The following is a 6,635-nucleotide window of genomic DNA, read 5'->3' as shown; positions in this document are numbered from 1 at the left end:
TTTCTAGAGCCGCTCCTGCGACATATGGAGGTTCCCAGGCTAGGGGTCTAATTGGAGCTGTAGCTGCTGGCCTACACCACAGCCACAGCAACGCTGGATCCTTAACCCACTGAGCAAGGCCAGGGATCGAACCCGCAACCTCATGGTTCCTAGTCGGATTCGTTAACCACTGCGCCACGATGGGAACTCCCAAAAGATGGTTTAAATTGCAATTATTTTAATAAATGTACAGAAAACAAAAAACTCTTCACTTAAACCTACCAACCACTTATAGCACCATCTCTGTTCATCTTTACTGTGTAAAGGTTCCAGGAGCACCAGAAGGGAATGTGTGTTCTCTGCTTGCTGAGTCAGGGGGCTCAGTGACCCCATCAGACACGTTCACTAACTCTCGGGCCGCTCGTTCTATCAACTTCTGAAAGAGGTTTGTGCTCAAAATCTCAATTATCCTTTTAATTTTATTACTGCTTGTTATGTTGTTCATGATTGTTCTGTTCTCAGTGGGTTGTCCTTGAAAATAAAAACATCTTGCTAGTCCTTTTAATATTTTTTGCCTTAAATTCTAATTTGTCTGATATTGTTATTACTGATCTAGATTTCTTTTCTCGTCTCTCTTTTTAAGGAAAGTCTCTTAAAAAGCCATTACAGTTAGATTTTATCTATCTAGTCTTTGTCTTTATTATTTTGATTCATTCATTCATTCATTCATTTATTTATTTTTGGTCTTTTTAGGGCCACACCCATGGCATATAGAGGTTCCCAGGCTAGGGGTCGAATCAGAACTTCAGCTGCCAGCCTATGCCACAGCTACAGCAGCAACGTGGGATCTGAGCCACATCTGCAACTCATGGCAATGCCAGATCCTTAACCCACTGAGCAAGGCCAGGGATCGAACCCGCATCCTCATGGATACTAGTTGGATTTGTTTCCACTGTACCACCAAGGGAACCCCCCAGAGTCTTTGCCTTTTAATAGGCTAATTCAATATGAACATAATATATATGAAATGCAATTGAGTACTGACATATTTCAAAGTAACTATGCCATCTTATTTTGTGCTTTCTCTCTGCTAAACTTTTTCCTTGCTTCTTTTTTCCTCTTTTTCCTCCTTTCCAACTTTCTGTTGAAGAGATGCAAGGTAGGATCTGGATGCCTCGTGCCAGACTCCTGCTCTAATGGAAAGAAACCTAGTAACTTCTGGCAGAAATGTACATTTTATTTTATTTTATTTTTGTCTTTTCTAGGGCTGCACTCACGGCATATGGAGGTTCCCAGGCTAGGGGTCTAATTGGAACTGGAGCCACTGGCCTACACCATAGTCACAGCAACACGGGATCCAAGCCATGTCTGCAACCTACACCACAGCTCATAGCAACACTGGATCCTTAACCCACTGAGCAAGGCCAGGGATCAAACCTGTGTCCTCATGGATACTAGTCAGATTCACTTCTGCTGCACCACAATGAGGACTCCTTTTTTTCAGCCCTGAAGTTTGTCAGTGATGAGTTGTGTTCCTTCACCGGTCACTTCTGAGTTTCTTGCCATTCCTGAATGGAAGGATGGAAGAAGACAGGAGGAATGAAAGATATGGAGACTGGGAGGATGAGACAGAGCACCAGGAGCTCCTGCAGTTTTCAGTGGATGATTTGACCTTGGATTTTAGTGCTAGCTCTTCTATTCCTCCTTCTCTCCTTCTGCTTTCCTTCCTCTAAGGCACCAGGGAGGGATTCTTCAGGGAATTAATAAGAGCTGCTGGAGGGAGATGCATTCATTCATTTGTCAAGTATTTATTATGTGCCTGCTTTTGTCTATACCAATGACTGAAACAGATCCTATTTTTGTGAAGCTTCTATTCCAGGGTGGGAGGCAGACAGTAAACAATAAATACATGACCATATTCACAAGGTACAATATATAAGTACAAGTTCTGTGGAAAAAAGAAAAAGTAGGACTGGGTAATAAGAGTCCAGATTGCTGGGAGTGAGGGTGAGGTAGGCCTCATTGAAAATGTGAGGTTTTGGAGTTCCCGCTGTGGCACAATAGGATCAATGGCATCTCTGGAGCACTGGGATGCAGATTTGATCCCTGGTCCGCTCAGCGGTTTAAGGATCTGGCCTTGCTACAGTTTCAGTGTAGGTTGCAATGCGGCTCGGATCTGATTCCTGACCTGGGAATTCCATATGCTGAGGGGTGACCAAAAAAGAAAGAAAGAAAATGTGAGTTTTTGAGCATCTAGAAGGGGGTGAGAGTTGGCCATGCAGCCAATGAGGAAAGAGCACCAGGCAGAGCTGGAGCAAAGACCCCAAGGTGTGAGTACACCTGTAGTGTGCAGGGGTGGTGTGAGGGCCAGTGGCAGGGGCAAGGAAGAGGTGAAGGGTGAGAGGCCATACACTATATGGCCCTGAGGCCACTGTGAGGATTTGGATTTTTGAGAAAATGGGGGCATCGCTGCAGAGTTTCGAGCAAAGGTGTGACTCAACAGGTCCTCTCTGGCTGCTCTATTGTGAACTGTGGGGAGTTAGCATAAAGTGGAGAGATGCTTTAGGGGGCCAGTGCAATAGCAGAGGAAATGAAAAATTTGGATTCTGGATAGGTTTGGAAAGCAGAGCCAACCAGCCTTCCAGGTTGGATTAAAAGGTGAGGAAAAGAGAAATGTCAAAGAATGACTCTGAGAAAGAAAAACGGAGCTGGAGGAATCAGGCTCTGTGACTTCAGACTATATTAGAAAGCTACAGTCATCAACACAGTATGGCACTGGACCAAAAAAACAGAAATATAGATCAATGGAAAAGGACAGAAAGCCCAGAAATGAAACCACACACCTATGACCAACTAATCTATGACAAAGGAGGCAAGAATATACAATGGAAAAAAGACAGTCTCTTCAATAAGTGGTGGTGGGAAAACTGGACAGCTACATGCAAAAGAATAAAATTAAAACACTCTCTAACACCATACATAAAAACAAACACAAAACGGATTAAAGACCTAAATGTAAGACCAGATACTATAGAACTCTTAGGAAAAAACATAGGCAGAACACTCTATGGGCATTCCCGTTGTAGCTCAGTGGTTAACATATCTGACTAGGAACCATGAGGTTTCAAGTTTGATCCCTGGCCTTGCTCACTGGGTTAAGGATCTGGCATTGCTGTTAAGTGTGGTGTAGGTCACAGATGTGGCTCGGATCCTGAGTTGCTGTGGCTGTGGTGTAGGCTGGCAGCTATAGCTCTGTTTGGACCCCTAGCCTGGGAAACTCTATATGCTGTGGGTGCAACCCTAGAAAAGACAAAAAAAAAAAAAAAAGAGAGAGAACACTCTATGACATCAATCACAGCAATATCTTTTTGGATCCATCTCCTAGAGTAATGAAAATAAAAAGAAAAATAAACACATAGGACCTCATTAAACTTAAAAGATTTTGCATAGCAAAGGAAACCACAAACAAAACAAAAAGACAAGCCACATAATGGGAAAAAAATCTTTGCAAACAAAATGACCAACAGGGATTAATCTCCAAAACATACAAACAACTCTCATAGCTCAATATCAAAAAACAAACAATTCAATCAAAAAAATGGGCAGAAGGAGTTCCCGTGGTGGCTTAGTGGTTAACGAATCCGACTAGGAACTATGAGTTTGCAGGTTCGATCCCTGGCCTTGCTCAGTGGGTTAATGATCCAGCATTGCTGTGAGCTGTGGTGTAGGTCACAGACGAGGCTCGGATCCCGCGTTACTGTGGCTCTGCCTATAGCTCCGATTAAACCCCTAGCCTGGGAATCTCCATGTGCCATGGGAACTGGCCCTAGAAAAGGCAAAAAGACAAAAAAAAAAAAAAAAAAAAAAAGTCAGAAGATCTAAATAGACATTTCTTCAAAGACACAGAGATGGCAAAAAAAAAATGAAAAGATGCTCAATATGGCTAATTATTAGAGAAATGCAAATCAAAACTATTACAAGATACCACCTTACACCAGCCAAAATGGCCATCATCAAAAAGTCTACAAACAATAAATGCTAGAGAGAATGCAGAGAAAAGGGAACTTTCTTACACTGTTGGTGGGAGGGGAAACTACTACAACCACTGTGGGAAACAACATAGAGGTTTCTCAAAAAACTAAAAACAGAGAGTTCCCTTCGCGGCTCAGTGGTTAATGAACCCAACTAAGATTCATGAGGATGTGGGTTTGATCCCTGGCCTCGCTCAGTGGGTTAAGGATCCGGTGTTGCTGTGAGCTGTGGTGTAGGTCACAGACACAGCTTGTATTCTGAGTTGCTACAGCTGTGGTGTAGGCCAGTGGCTGTAGTTCAGATTTGACCCCTAGCCTGGGAACTTCCATATGCTGTAGGTGTGACCTGAAAAAGCAAAAACAAAAGCAAAAACAAACACAAACAAACAAAAACCCTAAAAACAGAACTAACATATGATCCAGCAATCCCATTCCTAGGCATCTATCCAAAGAAAACTGTAATATGAAAAGATACATGTACCCCAATGTTCACTGCAGCACTATGCACAATAGCCCAGACATTGAAGCATCCTATAAATATCCACAGAGGAAAAGATAAAGAAGATGTGGTGTATATACACAATGGAATATTACTCAGCCATAAAAAAGAACAAAATAATGCTATTTGCAACAACATAGATGAAATGAGAGATAATCATCCTAAGTGAAGTAAGTCAGAGAAAGACAAACATCATATGATACCACTTATATGTGGAATCTTTAAAAAAAAGGATACAAATGAAATTATTTAAAAAACAGACTCACGAACTTCAAAAACAAACTTAGAGTTGACGAAAGGATCTGGTGAGAGGGAAGGCTGAACTGGAGGTTTGGAATTGGCATATGCACACTATTGTATATGGAAAGGATGGCCAATGGGGACCTGCTGTATAGCACAGGGAACTCTACCCAGTATTCTGTGACAACCTATATAGGAAAATAATCTGTAAAAGGGTGGATATATATAACTAAATCGCTCTGTCATACAGCAGAAATTATAACATTGTAAATGAACTGGACTTCAATAAAACTTTTTAAAAAGTAGGGAAAAAATGAAAGAATGACTCTGAGATTTTTCATTCAAGGAAAAGGTAAGAGTGTTGCAGAAGGAGTGGGTTGGGGGTAGAGGGAGATCAGTTTGGTTTGGGGTGTGTTAGTCTGAGGTATCTATTAGACTGCCCAGTGGAGATGCTGAGTTGGCCATATGATTAATGAGTTGTATATGAGATGCCCCAGTCTAACCGCCCCCCACATTCTGTTTCTCCACCAAAGTCTGAGACTCTAATGGGTTGGGGAGTTCCGGGAATTCAAAGCCCCTAAGAAAATCACATCTTTTTTTTTTGGCCTCACCTGTAGCATGCAAAATTTCCTAGGCCATGGATCCAACGCACACCACGGCAGTAACCAGAACCACTGCACACACTGCATCCTTAACCTACTAGGCCACCAGGAAACTCCAGAAAAGACCTGCTCTAAGCCAAGTAACTAAGGGGCCACACTGAGTCAACCAAATTCCTCAAAATCAACTCACCTCATGGTCCAAACACTTGCCATCTCTTTCATATTCTCCCCAGGTGGGTAGAGGCAACTGTATCAACTGTTTGAAGACCAGTTTGTTTGTTTGTTTGTTTTGTCTTTTAGAGCCACACTATCGGCATATGGAGGCTCCCAGGCTAGGGGTTGAATCGGAGCTGTAGCCACAGCCACAGCAACGCCAGATCTAGGCCATGTCTGTGACCTACACCAGAGCTCATGGCAATGCCCACTTAACCAACTGAGGGAGGCCAGGGATCGAACCTGTGTCCTCATAGATTCTAGTCAGATTCGTTTCTGCCGAGCCACAACCGGAACTCCCTTACTGGCATACTTTTAGTTCCAAGTAGCAATTAAAAGTGGCTTAGGAGTTCCCACTGTAGAGCAGTGGTTAACGAATCCAACTAGGAACCATGAGGTTGAGGGTTCGATCCCTGGCCTCACTCAGTGGGTTAAGGATCTGGCCTTGGCGTGAGCTGTGGTGTAGGTTGCAGATGTGGCTCGGATCCCGCATTGCTGTGGCTCTGACATGGGGTCCGGCGGCTACAGCTCCAATTAGACCCCTAGCCTGGGAACCTCCATATGCCACGGGAGCGGGCCTAGAAAAGGCAAAAAGACAAAAAAAAAAAAAAAAGTGGCTTAAACAAATGGAGGTTTACCTTCCACCTAGAACAAAAAGACTAGAGATTGGGAACATGATAATAAGAGGATTTAGCCACCAGAATGAAGGTGAACAAAAATAAGAATACATACGTAGTTGGTTAGGAAACCAACCGTGTCTTCCATAGCATTTTTGCTTTTTTTTTTTCTGTATAATGTTTTGTTAAATTGTTTTTTCGGTTTGTCTGTTTTGCTTTTTAGGGCCGCACTGGTGGTATATGGAAGTTCCCAGGGCTAGGGGTTGAATCTGAGCTACAACTGCTGGCCTACATCACAGCCACGGCAATTCGGGATCCATGGGAGGCGCGTCTGTCACCTATACCACAGCTCATGGCAATGCCGGATCCCCGACCCACTGAGGGAGGCCAGGGATTGAACCCGCATTCTCATGGATACTAGCTGGATTCGTTTCTGCTGCACCACGACGGGAAC

The sequence above is a fragment of the Sus scrofa genome, chromosome 5 (genome assembly GCF_000003025.6).
Source record: "Sus scrofa isolate TJ Tabasco breed Duroc chromosome 5, Sscrofa11.1, whole genome shotgun sequence".
NCBI lineage: Eukaryota > Metazoa > Chordata > Mammalia > Artiodactyla > Suidae > Sus > Sus scrofa.
Note: the sequence above shows the minus strand (reverse complement) of the source record.